The following is a 25221-nucleotide window of genomic DNA, read 5'->3' on the forward strand; positions in this document are numbered from 1 at the left end:
ATATAGATATATATATTATTTTTCAGATTCTTTTCTATTATAGGTTATTACAAGATATTGAGTAGAGTTCCCTGTGCTACACAGTAGGTCCTTGTTGGTTATCTATTTTATGTATAGTAGTGTGTATATGTTAATCACAAACTCCTAATTATCCCTCCCCACTCCTTTGGTAACCATAAGTTTGTTTTCTATGTCTGTGAGTCTATTTCTGTTTTGTAAATAAGTTCATTTGTATCATTTTTTAGATTCCACATATAAGTGATATCATATGATATTTGTTGTCCTCTGTCTGGCTTACTTCACTTAGTATGATGATATCAAGGTCCATCCATGTTGTTGCAAAAAATAATAATTAAATTTAATCCCATCAACCGACTCCAGGGAAAATAAGATCCAACACGCTTCTATTTCACCGGCCAGATGACAGCTCCTGCCTGCCTCTCAAACAACCCAAACCAGCAAGATGCTTCCTGGGGTTTCCCCTCTGTGATGCCAGACACACAGCCTCTCATGCCAGACATACTCTGTGAAGACTGCTCTTATGAAGCAAAAAGTACGTGCACCATTCAGGGACTTCAGTGGAACACCTTGGTTGAGTCATTGCAGTGTGAAGGTCAGTCTGATTTAATGGAAGTTCTGAATTACAGGAGATTGGTACTCTGGGGTCAGTGGTGCTTTGTGGTTAGGAGGGCAGACTCTGGAGAGAGAGCTCACTGGGTTCAGAAGTGGCAGTGTGACCTTGGGTAAATAACTTATCTAGAGCCTCAGTTGCATCATCTGAAATATGGAGATTACAAGAGCACTCATCTTGTGGGGTTACTGTGAGCATAATATCTGCCACATTAAGAGTGAAATAAAGGTTAGCCACCATTACCATTACTATTATTGGTTTTATTATTCTACTATAACTGTCACTCCACAGATGTGCAGTATGGGGAGAAGAGCAGGTAGGACAACCTGAACCCTCATCTTGTATCTGCTACTAACTGCTCCTGACTGAACAAATCTCTTGATTTCTCTGGCATTTCTTTTATTGACACAAAGTTGTGGTTTAATATGACCTTAAGAATATACAAGTAAGGGCATTCAACATAACAGCTTGTGGTAGAAAGGGAAGCTCAAAACCACTACAACTTTGAAACAAGTTTCCATGACTGTAAATCTGGACAATAAAAAAGTCATATCCAAATGGAAAACTTTCAAGTCTACACATAGAAGAGCCTCAGGTATCAGCAAATGAAAGTCTGCATTTATTAAGTGCCTACTAAGTGCACTGTTCTGTGCTAAGCATGACTGATTCATTCATTCCTTCATTTAACACATATTTACTGATCCCTTCTTCCAGGCCCTGATGGAGACAGAAAATAAAAATAAACAGACGAAAAATATTTTTAAAAATAAACAGATGAACAAGGTAATCTCAGATGGTGAAAAAAATGTGTAGAAAGTAAACCAGAGTTACATTTAGGGTCAGGGATACTGGTTACCCACAGCGACCCTAATGAGATCCCTAATAGTATTATTACTTTTTTTTTAATGCTCAGGTAATCAATGCTCAGAGTAACTTATAAATCTGATAAATTTGCACAGCTATTAATAGTCTGGACAGGGATTAGAACCTGTGTCTGCCAAGTTCAGAATCCAAAGTCTTACCCACGACACAAATTGCCTTTGTTATATGAGGGTTTGCTTAGTTAACTGTTGTGGCTAGTACAGAGTTATATACCAGGTTGGTCCCTATGATTTATATCAGATTCCAAAGCTGTTAATTCTGAGTTAAAGTGGTCGAACCAGGTGAGGCCAGACACAACCAGACTCTAGTAGTAGAATCTTCCCTGCAGGGTCACAGAGCAGCTGGGGTCATCAGCTATCTTTGTCACATAAAAGTCAGTTGGCATTTCTTTCTTTTTGTTTTTGGCCGTGCCCGCAGCATGTGGGATCTTCGTCCCCGACCAGGGATCAAACCCGTGCACCCTACAGTGGAAGCGCAGAGTCTAACCACTGGACTGCCAGGGACGTCCCCAGCTGGCATTTCTAAAACAAATATTCAACTGCTTCTGTTGTGAAAATTAAAACGAGGCTGAGTTTCTTTTGAAAAGAAAAGCAAAGAAAAACATAAATCCAGAATGAACACTCCCTTCAAATATATTTCTACTCACTGTTCTTTATGCCTTTTGGTCTGGAAGAAAATTATCTCAGAAAATTTTTTTTCTGGAAAGAGAGGGGAACTTAAGTCTTCTCTTTATTGGAGGAGAAAGTGGTGGAATATATGTATTTTCAAGAAGGCAACCCAACAGGAGGTAAAAGGAAGAGAAAGAGGGGGATCTGAACTGTCAATCCATCAGCATGGGACCAGCAGGTCACAGGGCCAAGTTTTACAGGAGACTAAGGGTCTAAAAGAACAAACAATGCAAACCATGTCAGGGAAAGCAAATACACCTGAACAGATGCACATAGACCCTGATGTCCCTAAGACCACTAATATTTAATCTCTGAATGGACAGATGAAATTATCATAAAGTACATATCTGATAAAATTCCATGAAAAAGACTGGAAGCATTATGGTTTCAGAGGGGCTGGAATGAGACAGAATTCCAAGTCTGTCACTTTCTCAAGAATTCATGAACATCCCAAACCAAACAAAATGGTAGGTGTACAATGTTGAAATAGAACCCAGGCTGGCAGATAGGACTGTAGAAATAATACAAAAAAGGGACTGGACATCATTTCAACTAAATAGTAACAGCCAAAATAACAGTAGTTACCAAAGGTGCTTCACAATTGGTCTTGTTCAAAAGTTGAACCTAATTAAACATGAAGCTATACAGGGCAACACAATAGCAAATCACAGAGAGGAAAATACACTCTGCATGAGAAAGCCAAAGAAAGAAACTATCAGGAGAAGTTGAGGGCTTGGGTGTATACACTTCGAGTTATTTCCTATGACAGTCAATATGCCCCCACTAACCCATATAAGTTCATTTCCCTGAGAAACATTTAGGTTGCAATTGTCACTGATTTTCCTCCCATTAAGTTAGGTTCTGAATATGCAAATGACTTTTTATTATAATTTCATACTAAATCAGTATATCCACACAAGTCTATTTCTTACCAAGGTTCCAAAATAGAAGCAGCTGTACAATGGCAAAATTAGGACACCAAGATGAAAAGCAAAGATTACAAGAGGATAAGGGAAAAGTATGTATGGTATCTTTGGAAGCTGCTATTTCCAGGAAAAACAGATATTTTCAAATACAATCAGTCCAATTAATCAGGGCTGCCAAAACTATGTGACCAGAGAAATTTCACTGGGCCAGAAAACTTTGAGAGAATATAATTACATTGGGCAATTTTACTTTTATTCACTCTAAGAAAAAAAAATTTTTCATGACCACATCCACTGTTCCTGCTTCTGATAATGGCATCCTGATAACTCTTATGGGTCTTCTCTATCCCCACTCTTTGTCCAGGTGGTTTGGGAAAAAGAAACTCTACCCCTGACTTCTGACTCCAGGGATGGGTTTGGATTCCCTCTCAAGGGGGTCAATGAAAAACAAACACATTGCCTCAGGCGACATGAGTTAGACTAGGAATGGGCACTGTCATGTGACCTACAAAAGCAACACCGGAACTACTGAAATTCAATCCTGATATGTGGAATTCTTGGGCTAGTAAGCATTTTCTGGATTTTGAAATTAGTAGGAACTAAACCTAGAGCGGTGGGGGTGCGGGTGGGGGTTAGGAGAGGGGTTATCTTGCCAGCAAAATGGGAGAATCTGCCTGAGAATGCAGCCCACAAAGAAACATGCAGAGCTGAGACATGGGGAAAAACTGGCACCATAATAATATTTTTGAGCTCCTGATCCAGCTGTATTTCTGGACCCTTCAGCTATACAGATGAATAACTTCCTAGTTTCCTTGGTACCCTCTGACTTGGATCTTTGAGTTGAGTCTTTTTCAAGCAAAAGAATCTTGTTGAAGATATTCATTCTCTACTTCCCATAGCAACTGGCTGCAAATACAACTTTAGCCTACAGGGAATACACCCGGAATCCCTCCTGATAATTTCAACTTTCATGAAGATGAATCAAGAGGTAGAGATCAGGAGAAGGAAAGCTTATTTTCTTCAAATGCATTTGATAAAATTCAAACCTCCCCTATGTGCATAAGGCCACTCTTACATTAGATTCTAATTAAATTGGGCCAAACTTCTTTTTTCTGGTAGATACAAAGAAAATGCACACTTAGAGTTTTAATTTGCAGCCACAGTTTCATTAATATGAATTGACGGAAGTACATGGAGATGCTAGGGTCTCTGGATCGACTGACTCAGTCTCTGAATTTCTGCAGAGACCATTTCATACCCTCTCCACTCTCCTGAAGACTACTGTCACCCTCGCCTTGACCACCAAAACCTTCATCCTCAAACTGAATAGATAACTTTGTCTCCTTCAAAGATAAAAAGAAAAAGCTTCAGACAGGAACTTTCAGCTTCCCACCACCAAGTTTCCCAGAATCTATCCCATCCTCTCTTTTACTCCTCTTCCAGGAGAACAAACGTCTTTGTCTATTTCTCCACGTGTCTGTCCTCTGGGTTCATCTCTAAATATTATCAATGATCAGGTCTCTCAACTGCATGTTCCATCTCCGACTCACAACTGAATCCATCCTATCAACATTTAAACATGCTCCAGTCGATCAATTTTTATATAAAATGCTCTCTCTCAATCCAACATCCTATTTCAGCTATACCTTCTAGAACTGTCTTCACTCACTGTCTCCTTATACACCTGCTCACCATCTCAGTGTCCTCAAAGGAGAAAAGAAGGCAATGTGCACCCCCATGGGGCTCACTGTTTTAATTAAGAGACATGAACAGGTAAAATATTTTACACAGAGCCCAACAAGTAGTCAAGTCTCAACAAGTCACAGCATTATTATTCATTCATGTACAGCTGACCCTTGAACAACATGAGTTACTTACAGGCTGTTTTTTTTTCAACAGCAAATACTACAGTCCTAGTATTAGTTGGTTGAATCCAGGGATGCAGAACCTTGGATACAAACAACTCATATAAAAAGGGCTGATTAGGGAATTCCCTGGCGGTCCAGTGGTTAGGACTCCGTGCTCTCACTGCCGAGGGCCCGGGTTCAATCCCTGGTTGGGGAACTAAGATCCCATAAGTCACGCACTGCAGCCAAAAAAGAAAAAGGGCTAACTACAAGTTATACATAGAGTTTTGACTGTGTGGAGGGTCAGCACCCCTAACCCCTGTGTTGCTCAAGGGTCAACTGTATTTAGCAAAGATTTATTGAGCAAGTCTATGTGAATGGTGTCATGTGAGATGCTTTATTATAAACACATAAAATCTAGCTTCTTCCCTCAAGCCTCTCACAGTCCAGAGGGAGAGGAAGAAAGAGAACAGAAAACACACGATTACAAGGCATGCTGATCCATTCTACAAAGTCTGGACCAAATCAATGACAATACAAGCAGAATCACTGCAGAATGCCATGCAGGCTGTGGACTACAGCAATCCAGGAGGCCACGTTCACATGGACCAGATGGGAATGACGCACCCTGAAGTTTTACAACACGGAGGTCCTGAATATAAAGGAACTGGATGGTGAACCTTGAAGTTCTGACTAGGAAGAGCAAGTTCAGTTTCAACGATTCGAGCCACCAAAGTTGGTAAATAAGGGCTCAATACTGATGATCCAAAGCCTATTCAGGACCACTCTTCTACTGGCTCTGACAGCTCTCCCCAAATTTCTTCTCTTCATTCCTTTAGGAACACCAGAAATTATGAAAGGATTCTCTACAGGTTTCTCTGCTCCAGGTGACAAAACTCCAGCATCCAAGGTGTTGTCTGGCATGAGAAAAATCTAGAAGGCTCCTTGATATACCAATGAGAATGAGTTTCTTAAAAACCATATCTCAAATCCAAGGATTAACAGCTATTATTTTAAGAGCACAATGATCTGGGGCCTGCTAAGCCTGAATATCCTACTGGCAATCACTGATAAGACCTTGTCAACTTTGGATCCCCTTGTTGCCCCACAATTGTTTGAAGCAGAAGGCTGATTTTAAAATACTTTCCCAACCATCCTAAACCACCTCAACTAATACATTCTCATCAAGGGAACCATCTGGGTTATTTTTGAAATCCCCCTACAGCCTGCGAACTGCCTTCCCAATGTCCATTCCTCACTTCCTGTTGATCAAGTACCTTTCAACACCCAGTTAAAATTCACCAACATTTATCGTACACCCACATATAAAGATGACCAAGAACTGTCTCTCTGCCCTCATCATACCTGTTACACACTTTTCTTTCTCCATGCAAAACTATTTTTAGTCTGGGGTTTCAAGCAAGACCTAGACTCAAAATCACGTTTATTATCCATGCCAATAGATATCACTTTTATTTATATTTTGTCCAACTTTCCCTACTTTCACGATATCTGTTCCCTTAAAAATGATCGTGGCATGAGCCACATTATTTGGGACACAGAGTTCCGTTAATGCCTGGGAGGAGATGACTTACCAACTGGTTCACCAGTGCCCTAAAAGAATGCAATTGCATTACATGGGTAAATGATTTACTCCTGGGGAATATTTTATCCTTTCTGATTCATCACAAGGTCAATTGTAGCCTTACTTCTGTCCCATTTTTCAACATTAGATGCATTTATCAGCTGCATGCTTAATTATCTAAGACTCCAATTCAGCACCTATAGCTATATTATCTCATCCATTTGGAAATGACGTTGAGTGCAACTTACTCTGGCTCAATGCCCTTTTACCCACCGTACATGTGCTATCCTTGTCTACATCCAATCGATACACTCTCATTTGGCTAGCAAAGGATAGGGTCTTTGACCACAACTTCTGAAAGATCTCTGAAGTTTTGCAGGAACAGGCTAAGGGGACAATAGGTATGGATACAGTGAGCCCTTTTAGTCCATATGCCTATGACTTCCAACTGCCAGTACACAGATACTCAACTCACCATCCCACTGGATGTCTAATGTCCAAAACTAAACTTTTTTTTTTTTTTTTCCAAACTAAACTTTTGATTTCTCCCCCAGAAACATACTTCTCCCAGTCTCCCCTTTCTTAACTGAAGACAATTTCATTCTTGGAGTTGCTCAGGCCAAAAACCTTGGCATCATCCTTGACACCTCTCTTTGTCTCCTAACTCATACCCAATTCTGAGGAAACACCGCCTTCAAGATATGTAAGAACTGGGTCACTCCTCACCATTTTCACTGCAACAAGCCTGGTCAAGTCATAATCATTTCTCACCTGAATTTACTACAGCATCTCTCCGCTTTCACACTTTACCCCTCTCAAGAGAGGCCAAAGTGACTCCTATAAACTATGTCAGATACTGACCTCTGCTGAGATCTTGCCAGTGGTTCCCATCATGGTCAGAGAAAAGCCCAAGGTGTCTACTTCTGCCTCTAAGGCCCTATTGTCTCTGACCCCTCCCCTCCCTGACCTCATCTCCTTCTGTTCCCGCCCTCATTCACTCTGTCCCAACCACACTGGCCTCCCTGCACTTTCTCAACCAGTCAGGCATCCCACCTGGGAGCCTTTGCCTGGGGTTCCCTCTGCCAGTGATGCTCTTCCAGATGAATCACAGGGTAGTTTACACACGTACTTCCCTCCCCTCCTTCAAATGTCACCTTCTCAATGTGGTCTATCCCGACCCTCACTATTTAAAACTGCACCCCTTCCTGCCAGCATCTCAGCACTTCTGATCCCCCTTATCAGCTACTTTTTTCAAAGCACAGATCCCCTTCTGACATTCTATGCATATACTTATGATGTTTATTATTTACTGCCCATCTCTCCCTGTGCAGGAGGAACTTTCATCTCTGTTCACTGATGTGCCCCCATGTGCTTAAGGGCTACCCCAAATAAACACACTAGTGCACAATGAATGCCTGTTGAATGGATGAATAACTAGCTGGGGATGGTCACTGTAATATCTGTTTCCTATTTTTTATCTAGCCTGACAAAAGACAAAGCAGACGCAAGCAGACACCATCCTAATACAGAGATCAAATTCTTTTTCATTTTAATCCTACCAGTTAAGTGATTAACTTAGGCCTAAGGTTTTCTGTTTTATAGTGACAACTACAGTCATTGCATACCCTGGTCTATGTAGAAAACTGCCCTCAATGAGAGGCAATGTCTGTGCTCTGTGCTTAAAATAAAATTGAGGTCTGGGAAAAAAAAAATGGAGGGGGGACCACTTTCTAAAGTCTTCTCTCACTCTTCTAGCTCAAGCAAATAAGAACTCTAGGAACAACTCTGGAATTTTCTATCTCATTTGTTTTGCATTACTTTTTAGTAAGGTATAGGGATATCATTATTCTCAGTCACCCGAGGTGATTCCAATATTGATTTTGAGATTTTTCCAGCCATTCTATAGAATGCATATCATTTATAAGGTTCTACTTTACTTCTGTGGGTATATTTGCATTCTGAATGTTTTAGATTCTCCAGATGATAATATCCTATGAAATATGAGAGCATCCCTTTGAGTTTTGATAATCCCTACCTCCAGCACAAGCTCAAGGCCATATTATTTCTTTTTCCATTTTGGTTTAATTCAAACGAAACAGGAATTTTTTTTTTTTTTTTTTTTTTTACAGTCATCCAGTGTTGAAAAATCATTGAAAAAGTTAGTTGTTGAAGCCTATTTATCTATGCAAATATTCCCACCAAATACCCCCAAATTCTATCCTCTTGAATAAATTTCATACCAGCACAGGAGGCTTAACTCTAGACTTATTTTCTAGGATGAAATTTTTTAAATGCGTGTTTCTATATAGATAGATTTTTTTTTTTTTTTTTTTTGGCTGCACCACAGCTTGTGGGATCTTAGTTGCCCGACCAGGGATAGAACCTGGGCTCTAGGCATTGAGAATGCAGAGTCCTAACCACTGGACCACCAGGTAATTCCCAAATGCATCTTTCTAAAATGTCATTCACCTTATAGTTAAAAAATTGGCTCATATTTTCAGGAAATGGGATGAAGAAGGAGCAATATATAAGGATAAAATGATCCCAAAACATAGAGCAATCCTCTCCTCTAATCCAAAGATTACAAATTCAAAAGGCTTCAAGGACCAAAAGGGTAACATAAACAAGTAAAATGGCCTGATAATACACAGTAGGGAGTGGCAGGGACTGTGGCAAAGTGAAGACTCCAAACATGGTCAGTGTTGCCAAATTTTGTATTTGTGTATGATTTTTTTTAAGAGAAGCCAGAAATCTGGATTTTTCAGAGCAATTTCACACTATGTGTGCCTAACATAACACGTCTAGGCCACAAGACTAGAAACTCTGCTCTAAATTGGCATTGTCAAATGTTTAGTACCTAATAGAATTCACAGTGTTCTCCTATACCTTCCAGTTTTTGAAGGACAGCTCAACTATATTTCACAGATAGTAAAAGTCTCCAGTTGTTGTTCCCTGATTCCTAGTTGTTAGTAGGCTCTTGGCGGTAAGTGTTTCTTTCAACCAGTGTAGACTGCTAATATGCCAACGTAGGTACTGCGGCAGGAACCCAAGCAAAAGTAAACACAAACTGCTATCATAGAGACTATCTATATGCTGCCTTTAAAATCCTTGCAGTTATCAACCTACAATCTTCTGTCTCTGGGAATCCTGTCACAAATACATCTGACCAGAAGCCTGAAGAGACCCTGGATCCCACATTGGGGAACCCCTTGCTTGGACCACTGGCTTTGATTAATTTCCATCCCAAGCCTTCCCGGTTTTTCTCACTTCATAGCGCATCCATTACTATGGAAACAAGTACCAAAGACTAGGGCAGAACTGAATGAAACCCCAGCTTTCAGTATAAAAATCAATTGATGTTCAAGCAGGGGTCACATCACCAACCAAGAATATCCATACCAGGTTTGAGACAACGGAGCAGTAGTGTAAGTTGCAACTAGTAATCAAATAATTATTCTTAATGTTTTTCAAGAAGCTCAGTTTATTTACGCTATTGTTGGAAAGCTGGCTCCTAGCTTATGGTTTGCTTCATTACTTTATTTAGAATGTCTACTTTATATCCATATCCAAAATTAGAATTTGTCTCTAACCAGAAACAGAGAGCATTAATCTTTCCTTCCATGTGTCTTTCTTTTACAGAAAGTAGAAAACAATTACTAGCATACAACTTTTTCTTTTTCTTTCCTTTTCTTTTTTTTTTTTTTTAAGGAAACGTATTAGATCAGATCATTGCTAGGTTCCATTCCAGAATTTTAAATCGTGGAATTACTCTTTTGCATTTGGATTCATTTTTTAGCCTAGGTAACATCCATTCATCCACAAACTCAAAAAGACCTGAGCTATGTATGTATGCATAAAGCTAGGTGCTAGGGACACAAAGTTGAAGAAACAAGGTATCTTCTTTGGAGTTCTCAGTCTAGTACAAGAAGGGAATAAAGTTAGAAAACATCTGCAAAAACATTCTAATGAGTGCTTTGAGAGGTTTCCCAGAACCATGTGGAAGAATTTGGAAGGGGAGGGGGATAGCTGGTAGGAAATTTTCAATGAGAAGCTGATCATCACATGATAAGATGTTCATTTTGGGGTGGGAATGAAGACAAAGACCAGATCGGAAGCTGATACCATGTCTAACTGAGAGATGCCATGGGGAGTGACAGTGGGGCCAGAGAAGGGCATGTTCAAGAAAGTTAAGTTGATGAGATTTAGGGACTCCTTCGGTGTGAGGAGAAGGGAGAATAGAGCCAGCTTGGAGCAGTAAGACAGGACACAATTTGGAGGTAGCTGTTATCTTCAAAACTCTCATAAAGGGCAAAACAAACTACTTTAACTCAAGTTATAAATAACTGTTCTTCAAATATTACTGGAAAAATCTTTTTGTTTCCATATCTCTAAAATCTAGAGAAGAAGGAACATTGTCCTAAAAACCACACAGGAAGAAAGCCCTACATTCAGTTTCTGTAAGATTTTCTTCGCTTTAACTCCCCTCCTCCATCAGTGTTTACATTTTTAGAGGTTAAATTATACCCACGTAGCAACTGCTTCTACTTTGGAGGAAGAAGCTTTCTTTGAAACAAATGAAGTATAAGTTTTCTACTCTTTCCTTCCAAGAAGCTCTCTTCCTGGGTCAGTAAACTGCAGTGGGGCTAAATTTGGTAAGGGGGCAATTCAGTTGACAGTAAAGAACAATTAGCTGGGAAGTACATTTGCATGACACAAATGACTATCCTTAAAAGCAAAGGTATCATGTTCCATCTAGAAAATAGCTAAAGAGTTTCTTAAATAGCATGTCAAGCTTGAATGTGAATTTGAATTGAGAAGTGCAGCTAACAACTGCTGACTCTATCACAGATCTATTTGCGATTGAAGGTGTGAGTGACGGAGCTCTCCCCCATCCTCCCTCCGTCTGTAATTTATTAAAAGAGTGATGGAAGCAATAATGTTGGGATAAAGTCATCTTGATTCAGTGGGACAGTGATGTAATGGAGGCTTAGGGATATGAACTGTGCTTTATAGGAAAGACAAAGGGACTCTTCATTGCCAATTTACCTTCAACACCAATGACACAAATGGCAATTTCCTTGAAAACTGTTAGAGGGAATCCCATAACTGACATCTATTTTAAAATGTAAATTAAATTTGTTTTTTATACATGCAACCAAAGATTGATTTCTGGTTTTCATCATACGGTTAATCATAATACTGAACACATCAAGGCAGTGAATGCCTTTCCCTTTTCTTTTCCTGAGGAAATTTACATGAACCGAAATGCAAAATCAGAGGATTTGAGAGTCAAAGAGGGTTGATTAATCCAGCGATTCTTAAATTATTGAAGGTTCAAGGACTCCAAACAAAACTTCTTATCTACTGAGTTGCCATATGCAACAGTCTATAAGGACACTGGATTCAGATGAGTCAGGGTTTGACTCCTCTGCATGACATTTTGCCTTGAGTAACCTACTTTATAGAGCTCTTATGATGATTAATTAAGATACACAGGTAGGGACTTCCCTGATGGTGCAGTGGTTAAGACTTCGCCTTTCAATGCAGGGGGTACGGGTGTGATCTCTGGTCAGGGAGCTAAGATCCCACGTGCCTCATGGCCAAAAAAACCCCCAAAAAACAAAAACATTTAAAAAAACAGAAGCAATATTGTAACAAATTCAATAAAGACTTTAAAAATGGCCCACATCAAAAAAAAAAAAATCTTAAAATAAAAGATACACAGGTAAAATACTTGGATGAGGGCTTAACACATCTTGCTCAACATGTTAGCTATAATCACAGGAGTGCAAGCTACTTTTCTTATAATTTACATTGCTGCTGCATGAGTAGCAAATTGTGTGTGTGTTTGTGTACGTGAGTGCATAACTGAGTGTGACCTTTTTAAAACAGTTACCCGAGCAGGCCCAGTCCTAACATTTGAGAGGGCAACAGCACCAATGGGGTCTTAATGACGATATATCTAAATATTTAAATATGATAAATCAAGCTAAAAATTGTTAAATAGGTTCTATCCGCCTAGCCTGATAAATATGCCTCCAAAACAACCTAGAAGCCAGGTTTAAACTTAGAAGACTGGAGTGTGATGAATTGGGAGATTGGGATTGACATATATACACTAATATGTATAAAATAGATAACTAATAAGAACCTGCTGTATAAAAAGAAAAAAAAAAAAAAAAAACTTAGAAGACTGGAATCCCAGAACGTGGCTAAGTAAGTGGATCCAGTCTCCCACCCTGCCACCTTGCTCTTTCTGTCCTGGACTTGAGGTCCTGGGTGTGGACTATGAGCTCCATCCACACCTCCCACCAATAAACAGTCTTTCCTTGACCCGTCTTGGGCCCCGGAGCCTCATGAGAGGGCAAGTCCAATGTCCCAGGTATGCAAAGCAGGGCACAGTGGGGGCCAAGGTAGCACATGGGCTCTGAGTGGTGCAGGAGGGCTTGGCTGGAAAGGTACCCAGAGGCTGAAGAACACAGCAGGTGAGCTCTTTACGAGGCAGTATCCAGGGGCCCCTCTTGGTTAATTTAAGATTTCCTCTGTCCTGTTTTTAGTGCAATTAAAGAATAATTACCTTTTTCTTTTTGCTTTCCATTTGCAAGTCTTCTTTCCTAAGGGAAAAGTTTATAAACAGTTATAAAAGCAATGTGAACCTGAGAATAACCTGAACAACCACAGACATTTCCTATTTATGATGAGACTGATCTATGGGTGATTTTTTAGTATTACAAATCAAAAGTTACTTGAGCCCAGAGCCCAGTATTCACAGTGGACTAAACTCAAACACTACTATAGGACTTGCTCAGTGTAGGATAATTCAGAATAAAAAGAAGCCTGGACTTGTGCTGGGGCCCCATCCATTTCCAAACTATATCTCTTGCTTCCCCTAAACTGTTTCTTTCAGGTCATCCTTTCACTGGCTCTGGTCTCACCTGAGAATGGTGTCTTCCCTTCAAAAATCCTGCCCATACGTGAAGATAAAGTCTGAAAAGCCAGCTTCTTCAGGACATGTCCTGCTAACTCCAGGAGAAAATAGCATCTCCTGTGTGGGGCACCATCGTGCACACTGTACCACAAACCTTGAGTTCCTTGTGATTCTGCATCTCAGCAGATGTTCCCTCTGAGCGGGGAGGTGGGGATGCCTGCTATTCAACCCTGTTTGTCCCCAAGTCCTGGGCTAATGAACACTTTTATTCTTTTTGTTTGGTCTGGCTTGGGTTTGGTTGTTTAGCACCCATACCGTCTTTTTTGGTTCTCTCATTGGAAAAAGGGTCATGGGACTGCGAGTCAAGGTGCCTTCCCCTCCCTGATGCCAAGTGAACTGGGGGATGGGGTGGGGGGAAGCTCCAAGTACAAAAACCAGTGGACTGGGGCCTAGCCTGGGCAAAATGTTCTTGTTTGGAGCCTGTTTCTCTAGTCCATGATATCTAGACTCTAGAGCTGGCTAGGCTCTGGTTTGCTTCCAAGACTGTTTTTTGCTGGTGGTGGTGGTTTGTGGGGACACCCCCATTCCTGGCAATTCTTTTAGCTATCTGATAGCCTTCTAGTAAATTCTTTTTGCTCCAGTTACAGAGTTTCTTTCACTTGCATGCAAACTAAGAGTCATTGCTGACACACTTGGCAGAGCCCCTAAGACATAATCAATAAATGTCACATAAATGAATCCTTATAACCTAAATGTGTATCATTGCCATATTTGTAAAAGTGAGTGTTTTTTTCTAACTCACAATATGTTATCATTGACTAAATTTTGAAAAATTCAGAAAGGTATAAAAAATATAAGCCATCCATATTTCTACTGCCCAGACAATGCCTAACTTTGTTTTTTTTCCAGTTTTTATATGCCTATCTGTGATATTTCTGAAACACATATCATTGTAATGCAGTAGTACATTTGGTTAATTCCAGTTAAAATTGTTGTGAAGGTTGTTCCTTGTTATTACATAATCTTTGAAATGATCACTTTTAATATGTGCCATAGTCTATCACTTGGGGGACTTTAAAATACCTTTAACCCATCCCCAATTTTTTTTTAAATAAATTTTATTTATTTATTTATTTTTGGCTGCTTTGGGTCTGTTGCTGCGCACGTGCTTTCTCTAGTTGTAGCGAGCGGGGGCTACTCTTCGTTATGGTGCGTGGGCTTCTCATTGTGGTGGCTTCTCTTGTTGTGGAACACAGGCTCTAGGTGCACGGGCTTCAGTAGTTGTGGCACGTGGGCTCAGGAGTTGTGGCTCACAGGCTCTAGAGCGCAGGCTCAGTAGTTGTGGCGCACGGGCTTAGTTGCTCCGCGGCATGTGGGAATCTTCCTGGACCAGGGCTCGAATCCGTGTCCCCTGCATTGGCACGCGGATTCTTAACCACTGCACCACTAGGGAAGTCCCCACCCCCAATTTTTATATAGATTGCTTTCAAATTTTTTATTATTTTAGAATATTATAACAAACAATCCTCCATGTAAGTTTTTGTCTGCATCTACTTCCTTAGCAAAAACTAAAAGAAGCCAGAGAACCAAGTGTGTCAAGTAATCTGAACTTTTAAAAGTTTTTGACATATATTTTTAAATTGTTCTCCAAAAAGGTTGTATCATGTAATTCTTCCACCAGTAGTAATGTGAATTTTCTTCTCACTGTATCCTTGCCAGTACTGAGTATTTTATTTATTTTTATTTATATACACATATATACATTTTGCTGGTTTAATCCATGAAACATGGCATCTCATTTTTGTTTTAATTTCCATTTCTGTGATTAATTGTAAGAATATTTATTAAATATGTATATTAGCCTTTTTATTTCTTCCTTTTTAATTATTCAGATATTTGGGCAATTCTATTGGGGTGTTATTTTCTACTTACTGATATCTAATAGTTCTTCGGTGTGATTATTATATTAACTGTTCTGTCATGCTCAGAGACAGAAAATATTTTTCTCCATGATTATTTTTTGCTTTAAACTGTATTTTTTTGCATGCAAAAGTTTAAAATATATTCAAATTTATCTTTTGCTTTATGAGTCGTTCCATTAATTTTATATTAAAAAGTCACTGCCCTAAAATTATTAAATATTTTTTCTGGCTTTCTCACCTGGCAGATAAACTTTCCAATTTGGAAAGTTAGTCTAGTGAGTCATGTAAACAGAGGTTCTTAGTTGAATGTTTTCTATATACTTAGTCAACTTCCTTGACTCTTTGGTCAAATATTCCTGTTTCAAAATGCTTTCTCCATCAAGTTCTGTTTCCAAAAACTACCTGAGTCTATTTCTAGACTATTCTATTCCATTGAGCTATCTATTGATTTTTACACCAGTACTACTCTGCTATAATGATTATAGTTCAATGATCAGATTTATTTTTCTTTCTGAAAGGGCAACTCACCCCAACCTCCATATATATTCTTTTGCAAAGTTTTCTTGACTAATGTCATACAATTATTCTTCCAGATGAATGTTAGAATCATTTTCACAAATTTTCCCAAATCCCAATGCAATAAAACTATACAACTGATGGTGGAAAAATAACCATATCATAATATCTATCTTTCTATACAAGAATAAGGCATGTTTTCATTTGTTTGTTTCTTATTTTATGTGTCTGGGTAAAATTTTATAGCTTTACTACATGAGTCCTTAGATATTTTTTTCCATGTATTGGTATTTTATGTACATTTCCTATTCTTCTTAGATAATATATATTTTTGTGGATTCATGAACAGAGTCATTGTCTACTGTATTTTTAGTTGGTAAATACTGGCATTTGAGGTAATCCTTGATTTCTGAACATGTATTTTATAACCAACCACCTTACTGACCTCTCTTATTAGTTTCTTTAGGTTTTAGTTGACTCAACTGTATATCCATTGCTTTTAAACAAGATCAAGATACAGTGTCTGATTTCCTCCTTGCTTAGGTAAAAAGTAATACATAAGCATATGCATTAAATGATACTTTTATTTATTTTTACAAATCACCTATTATGCAACTACTAAAATGACATGAAATTGAGGCCACCCTAGAAATCCAAAATATAACCTGTGTTCCCGTGTTGAACCACCTTCATTTCCCTCAGGTACTCAGTCTTGCTATTGAAAACTACCAGAAAGGGCTCTAAAAGAGAGAGATTAAGTCAATTCTCACTTGGATTAAACAGGACAGATAAAACAATTCAGCTGGTGATTAAGAATTCTGACAACTGTGGAAGACAAAGAAACACACCAGGAACCTGTTTTCACATAAAGAGCAATTTGGCTCCTATTTTTAACCCCAGAGACAATAGGCAAGATAATTTTTAAAGTAGAGCAGAGTCCACCTAGATATGTTCAGAAAGCAACTGCGTGCACTTCTATATATGAGCAGATTCTTTTTTCCCCAGAGAAGCACAGGTTTCCTATTTTGAAAGATCAGGATAATAGTATTTAATTATTAATTCATCAAATATTTGTTGTGCATCTAATTTGGGTTCTGTATTATTGGGAAAGACTGGAGAGCCATCTGTAGTAATGAGTAGGAATAGGGATGAAAGAGAACCTGGCATGTAACAAAAGCTCAATATATTATTAATTATTATTACTACACATCAGGATTATTTATTGTTACCGTTAATCTCTAGAAGGCTAAAAGTCTGGTTCACCACTGTCTTCCTAGGGCCTAGCATGGAAAATGTAAATGTCTAACAAATATTTGGGAAATTTTGTTGACTGACATTTTCACAAAAGCCTCAGTTGCCAGAAAATATTTTGACTCAATTCTTAACTTCCCACTTAAAATCAATTCTTCAAAGATGCATTTGTTAAAGCCAAGAAAAAGTCAGAATGAGATTCTAAATTGCCCTTTTTATATAAGTAGTAAAGAAAAAAGTTTCTAAAAAATCATATCTTTAAATTGGCACAGAAAAATGCTGTGAGGAAGAGTATTCATTCCTTTACTCATTCACCATTTATTAAGCATCTTCTACATGAAAGACACAAAACAAAAGGCCATCACAGAGCTTACAGACATTAAATGAATAGCCAAACAAATAAATAGGAAACTGCAAATTGAGGTAAGTGCTATGGAAGAAAAGTAGAAAGGTGATGATAGATTTGGGTTGGTGAGGAAAGATCAAGGAGGCCCAAAGGGGGAGTACAGCTTGGACTGGCAAAGTATAGGGGAAAGTGCTTGGGATGTTCAAGAAACAGATCAGTATGACAGGAGTCATAGAAGAAGAAGAAGAGATGCCCAAGATGAGGCCAGCAAAGTCCCCAAGGCTCCAAGAGTCTCTGGAAACTGTCCCAGGTACATGAATGCATCTTATGCAGGGGACTGACATGATTCTATCTGTTCTGGATAAAGGATTGGAGCGGCCAAGCAGAGAACCAGGAGTCTTGTTAGAAAGTTATACTAGTGGACCAAGTGAGAGATGATGACAACTTGAAGTTTGACGGTGGTGGCAGTGGGGATGGAAAGAAGAATCTATCAAGATTTTAGAGATATATGTAGAAGACAGAATTTTCAAGAATTTATGATAGTTTTTGATATGGAGGACAAAGGGAATAGAGGTATCAGAGATGATTCTTGAGTTTCTGGCAACTCCATGGACAGTGGTGCCATTTACCAGGATAAGAAAGATTAGAAAGGTGTTAAGATTGCAGTATTTTTGTTACTGCTGTTATTTTTGTTGTTTAATATGGTTTTCTGCTCTTTGTTTGCATTGTGTTGGTGGGGTAGCAAAAAGGGAGGAAGGCAAACATTAACAAATCCATTTGGGACAGGGTATGTCAGGTATGTTACCTGTACAAGATTGAAACCCTGGACTGACTTGGTTTCCAGACAAGTGACATTTGTATAAATGAGATACCTTTGAATGCTGCTCTTCCCTACCATGTTTGGGTACATAAAACCTCAAACATGTTAGCTGAATTAAATAAGCTTTAAAGTCTTTTCTGAACCCATACTATTTTACGTTTACATCCTGCTGGTAGGCTGACATAATACTAATACTGTCATTAAATATAGATCATAGAGTGTACCAGGCTGAATAGTGTCCCCCCAAAATTCATACCTAACCGGAACCTAAAAATGTGACCTGATTAGGAAATAGGGTCTTTGCAGATGTAATCAAGTTAAGATGAGGTCACACCAAATTAGGGGGGTCCTAAATCCAATATGAATCCAATACAAATGGTGTCCTTATTTACAGAAGGGGGAACTCCACCATGTGAAGATGGAGGCAGAAATTAGAGTTATGCTGTCACAAATCAAGGAATACCTGCGTCTGCCAGAAGCTGGGGGAAGCCAGAGAGGATCCTCCTCTTGAGGCTTCCGAGAGAGTACGGCCTTGCCTAAACCTTGCTTATGGACTTGTAGTCTCCAGAACCGTGAGAGAATAAATTTCTGCCGTTTTAAACCCTCTAGTTTTTGGTAATTCGTTATGGCAGCCCCAGGAAATGAATACAGTTAGGAAGATTAAATGAGATCACATGTTTGAACTTGTCTAGCTTAACACAGGGCACAGAGTACGGGCTAAACAAACCTCCATTTCCCTTCCTCTTATAACAATCACCTGCATTGGTTGTGGTTTAGATTATGAGTAATCCACACACCTACCCATTTAAGTCTTAAGGTTAAGTCTTACTAGTTCTAGACTTGTTTGACAGATGAGGAAACTGAGGCTTGGGAAAGTTAAATAGCTTGCCGAAGATCACAAAGCTAAATATGAAAGCCTCAGAGATCAAACTCAGCTGTCTCATCACCAAGGTGACTAGACAGCCTAGAACACCTGCCTCTTACACCTGCAACATTTTAGCAAAATAGCAAAGTGAAGGAGTGGGGGGAGGCACAGTCAAACTGTTTTCAGTGCCTGCAATTAAAACTCATATTTGTTAACGAAACAACAATTTCAGGGACCTAGTACAATCAATCTCTACCCATTCACAGAGGAGCACAGAAACCGTCATTCTAAGAGCAATTATATCAATGAATTTGCCATCAACTTCTACTGCTTCCATTAGCAGTGCTTCTGCTTTGCACATATGTATTCCAAGTCAAGGTATTATCATCAGACTGGACATTTATGGCTTTAATTTAATTAAGTGCATTTTCTTCTAGCATCTCCCATTTCATTTTGATGATACTCTAACTCATTCTTGCCACCTAAGGAGCCCATAAAAATAAATACTGTAAGTCTGGAGGGAAGTGTCTCTAAACTTGAGATGTCGCAGATGTCCATCCTTTAAATTATAAAGCAAAAAATAAAAGCATATTCTAAATTTACCTTCCCTCCCTAACTCAGTGAGTTGTAGGGCTGAATAAAACAGACGTACAAATGTAAGGTGCAGAGCTGTTATTATGGAGTGTCAATTTCGTAGAATTCTAGTGTAGGAGGGACTTCTAAAGAGTGGTCTAGTCCTTCTGCACTCAGGTAACATAGTATCTACCTAACCTCAGAAAGGAAAAGGATGCACTGACAGGTTTTGTGAGTTACCTAAGACCCTATGCCTATTTCTTGGTCGAACCCTGTGGAATGCCAGGTTTCCTGATTTACCCAAAAGTGTATTCTGCCTTCCAAAGCTGTCATTAACTATTAACTTTCCTCTGGCTTTGTGCCAACTTTCCTTTTTTAAAATTAATTTGGCCTTAAAAAAAAAAAGACCACCATAGAAACCCCCAATGCTTCAAATTCCCTTAATTAATACCTAATGAATTGCCTCGCGTCCCAGGTTTAAAGCTCCAGATACACACACATGCGTTTAAGAAAGGCGAACATGCTTCTCCTTCAAACTGGGCACTGATGATCTCTGGACTTTTCAAGTTTACCCTCCAGGAGGCCGACATCGCAGGAAATTTTGACAAGAGTTTGAATCCGAGATTCTCTTGCACGCTTTGTCCACACCCGTGCCCACGAGCAGAAGTTCTCTCTCTCCATTACAACCCACCACGCGCACACACGCATACACCAAGGCAAGTAACAAAGGAGAACACAGCCCCATAAAGGCTCAGCTATTGCATCCTCCAGTCTACACCTGCCAAGAGACAAAAACCGAACGGGAATCCTGCCCTGGCAATATGTCCAACACTTCTCGGGGGAAGCAGGCACCGTGGCACCCCCCGGGCGTGAGCGGCTGTATACACAAAGAACTGGTGCTGGGCTTGCCAGCTGTCCGGGGGACCAGTGCACTCCCAGGACTGGAATCCGGGGTTCTCCCCCACGCCCTCCTGCCCAGCAGAAAAGAACTACCCTTTATTTGACCCATAGAGAGCCCAGGCTGGATGGCAGCGCATGGGTGTGGGGGGCGGGGGGGCGTCCCCGGATCCTTTTCCTCCAGCCAGCCGGTCCCCAGCCTTTGGCATCTCCTAGGAGATGCACAATTGCGCGCTGTCACAGACGTCCGTTTCTCATCCTCTCCCGGCAAACCAAGATGCCCGGGTCCCAGCCGTGCGCATCCCCGCAAGCGCCCCTCCCCGCGCCCGTATCCACCCAGGCAGCCCCGCCAGGCGCGCCTGCCTACCTGGTCGCTGGCTGTCAGCGCAGCGGCGGTGCCTCGTCCCCTTCTCCTCCTCGGCTGCTACAATGCTCGGAGCGCCATGTTCCGGGTCTCCCCGGGCGCACGCCGGGCAACTACTACGGGCAGGGTAGGGGCAAGGGGGGCGGGGGCCAGCGGGAGGGGGTGGGAGGCTAAGCCAAAGCTTTCTACTCTCCACGCAAGCCTCCCCCAGCTACTGAGCATGCCCAGCTGCCCGGCTTAGCCCTAGGAGGACTTTCCAGGAGCGCACGCAGCTGTTCCGGGTTTTCGTGGCAGCCGGCTGGAGGCAGGCGGTAGCAGCTGCGGGGTGTGGGGGTGGAGAGGGGTCGGGGGGGAGGGTCGGGGGAGTGTCTCCACGTCGCGGAGCTCCGAGCTGGAGAAAGCCGCCTTTCGCCCATCCGCTCACACTTTGCCTCTGCCCTCCTCGGCCCGGCAGCTCCTGCACGCCTCCTCCCCACACACTCCGGGTTTGCAGAAATTTTGTACAGGACCAAAGCGGCTCTGAGCTATGCTTAACGGGAGAGCAAAGGGATGAGGGGGCGGGGCTGAGAGGCAGATCCTTCCGCTAGCCTCATTGCTATCACCTGGACCCGTGCTTCTCAAACTTCAAGGTGCCTAGGAATTAAAATGCATATTCGGATTCAGTTGGTCTGGCCTGGGGTCTGAGATTCTACTGGCCAAACAAGCTCCCAGGCGACGCTGATGCCGCTGGTCCTCCGACCACACCGAGCAGCAAGGATCGAGAGAATCCCTCTCTCTGTGACCTCTGAGTGGCCCTCCTTCAGTCAGCCACCCCAGAAACGTTCGCTGGCACCCACAGAGGCCCCTCCTACCTACAGACGGTTTGGCATCTAACAAGTGAAGATGCCCTCGGGATGTTGTGCCCACCCGCGAGGAATCTTAGTAGGGCTGGGGTCTGAGTGCCCATCACAAACTGGCTACTTTCTGACTTAGAATTTGAGGCTTAGGGGAAGCTGGACTTGTCCATGCTTACTTTGCTAGTTGGGTAGCAAACTAGTTGCTAGGTGAGCCTCTACTCAAGTCTGAAACAGCCTGACTTGACTGTCCCCCTCCTTTCCTGATATGAGACAAAAGCTCAGACTGGGCATCAAAGTGTCAATTTATTGTACATGTAATGGTAAGGCTGGGCTTGCCCAATTAAGAAGACTGACAGAACATGATAAGAATAAGGCATTTATGTACCAAGAGATGACAGTGCTTTCTGTTGAGTGATGTTTGGATTGAAGCTTGCAAAGATACCTTGTGGTTCATCTTAAATCCCTCGGTTGCCCACTCCCTTCCCAACCTCTGAAGGCTCCAACATTTTTAAGAATATTTACTATCCAGGCTACAATGAGAGAGATTCACAAAACCAGTCGTCTGTTTTCAACCTCGGAAATGAAGAAGTCACACCCTTTTCTGTCCTTAACTGCCCCAATAATACCCTCAGGAGCTAGCGATATGGTATCTGATCCCACAACTGGATAGCAGATTAAAAATAAAGGTTTGTATCTGTGGGTACCCTGTTACACTCAATAACTCTCAACAGTTTTCTAGTTAATGGTACAGTATTTATCATTTCCCTCTTGCTTGTTTCCCATTTGCTCAGTACCCTCTGTGTAGTAGCTGTCATATCAAAACAGGAACCATATGATAAATGGATGTTTATTTTTCTCCCTCAATATACCTATGTATAAAGGAGAAATATGTCCTGGTATATCATACCCTGTTTTTCTGTTTAAAGGAATAGGAGTCTCTAAATCCATCTCTTTATTTTCTAAGTCACACACATAGCCCTAACTACCCACCTAACACCCCCACTCCCACTCCCACCATTATTTGCATAAATATTTTCTATTTTTTACTTTCTTGCATGTGTGCTTGCACAGATGCAAAACCCAGAAATTATAGAGTTGTTGTTTATTTGTGATTGATTGGTATCAATCAATTAAAATTTTGCTTTGAAATATTGAACTTCACTGACTTAAACTATCTTTCCTGTCCTACATAAAGCTTGTGTTTCTGTGGTTGTGTCTACTGGTTAAATACTATGATTATTGTTAGTTGCCTCAAATTCATTTAGGAGTTATGCAAGGTAAACATTCTAAATGAATAGTAATACTATTTCTGTAAACACTGCATTGCACTAGATCCTAGGGGTTTTCTTTTTATACAGACAATGACATTTCTTGAGAGTTTAGCAGGCAAGATACTAAGGACCAATACCCGTGGGTGGGAGACATAGGGGGCAGGGATAGGTAGAGGTAGAAGTCGAGCTATAAACGGGCCAGTAACAGCCTTGGGCCCTCCAGGGAGCTCTGGAGCTAGGATGACCCTTCAGAGTTGTCCTGAGTTGGTTTGAGTTGTCCAGTCCTTTATATACTAACATTAATTATTGAGTATGAGCTGCTGCCTTGCAAGGGACTTGAACTTGAGACAAGGCAGCTCCCTGAAGCTTAGACAATCCCTGAAGGAGAGAACAGCTGGAGGCCTTCTTCTGGCAGTAGTTCCACAGCTGGGGTAACAGGTCCTTTATTTAAGGGGATCTGGGTAATACGTTACTTTGTCCACTACACACTAATACATTTATTGACTATATCAATTTTGAATACACAAACTAGGACTGCACTAATTTGTCAGAGGGATTCCAAAACTTTATTTTTAAATAGGTAATAGACTTTCTCCAATGCTCAGTTCTAAAAGTTGGAAAATAACCTGTAATCAGCAATTGGGATTGTTGGAGGAGGTAATTGAGAGGACACGACCTCTGGTCGACCCCTGAGCTGGATCTGGGTGATCAGAGGCTCCTCACCCCCTCCCATGTCCTTGAAATGTACACCCTGCCCACTGTTCCCACAGTGGGAGCCGGTTCCAAGGACACATGAGAGAGAATGTATTGTTGGGACCATCAGAATGGGGTATTTGACTGAACCTGAAACTGCACCTCATAAGGGACTCGAACCCACAATCTTCCAGCTGAAACCGCACAACTTGTCTCAGGACTTGCTGAAGCTCAGGTCCTTTATGTCTCGCCTCAGAAAGAATTCAGTGAGAGACAAAAAGTGATAAGTAAGAAGTAGATTTATTTCACATAATCACAGCAACATCTTTTTTGACCCACCTCCTAGAGTAATGAAAATTAAAACAAAAATAGACAAAAGGGACTTAATTAAATGTAAAAGCTTTTGCACAGCAAAGGAAACCATAAATAAGACAAAAAGACAACCCTCAGAATGGGAGAAAATATTTGCAAATGAGGCAACTGACAAAGGATTAATCTCCAAAATATACAAGCAGCTCATGCAGCTCAATATCAAAAAAATAAACAACCCAATCAAAAAATGGGCGGAAGACCTAAATAGACATTTCTCCAAAGAAGACATACAGATGGCCAAGAGGCACATGAAAAGATGCTCAGCATCACTAATTATTAGAGAAATGCGAATCAAAACTACAATGAGGTATCACCTCACACCAGTCAGAATGGCAATCATCAAAAAATCTACAAATAAAAAATGCTGGATATAAAGCAGAAACTAACACACCATTGTAAAGCAATTATACTCCAATAAAGATGTTAAAAAAATTTAAAAATAAATAAAAATTAAAAAATAAATAAATGCTGGAGAGGGTGTGGAGAAAAGGGAACCCCCATACACTGTTGGGAATGTAAATTGATACAGCCACAATGGAGAACAGTATGGAGGTTCCTTAAAAACCTAAAAATAGAACTACCATACGACCCAGCAATCCCACTACTGGGCATATACCCAGAGAAAACCATAATTCAAGAAAACACATGCACCCCAATGTTCATAGCAGCACTATTTACAATAGCCAGGACATGGAAGCAACCTAAATGTCCATCAACAGAGGAATGGATTAAGAAGATTTTGTACACATATACAATGGACTATTACTCAGCCATAAAAAGGAACAAAATTGGGTCATTTGTAGGGATGTGGATGAACCTAGAGAGTGTCATACAGAGTGAAGTAAGTCAGAAAGAGAAAAGCAAATAACGTATAATAATGTATATATGTGGAATCTAGAAAAACGGTATAAATGATCTTATTTGCAAAGCAGGAATAGAGACACAGATGTAGAGAACAAATGTATGGATACCAAGGGGGAAAGGGTTGGGGTGGGAGGAATTGGGAGACTGGGATTGACACATATACA

General features: G+C 40.6%; 1 protein-coding gene across 1 annotated transcript in view; it reads right to left on the bottom strand.

Annotated features, from left to right (window-relative positions):
- Positions 1–21127, bottom strand: part of PAK5 (p21 (RAC1) activated kinase 5) — a 318508-nt gene extending 297381 nt beyond the window's left edge. The window contains exon 1 of the mRNA XM_059896634.1: positions 21025–21127. The gene's annotated coding sequence lies outside the window, so the exon portion shown is untranslated. The remainder of the gene's footprint in view (positions 1–21024) is intronic.
- Positions 21128–25221: the final 4094 nt, after the last annotated feature.

This window comes from Balaenoptera ricei, chromosome 15 (genome assembly GCF_028023285.1).
Source record: "Balaenoptera ricei isolate mBalRic1 chromosome 15, mBalRic1.hap2, whole genome shotgun sequence".
In the NCBI taxonomy this organism is placed as follows: domain Eukaryota; kingdom Metazoa; phylum Chordata; class Mammalia; order Artiodactyla; family Balaenopteridae; genus Balaenoptera; species Balaenoptera ricei.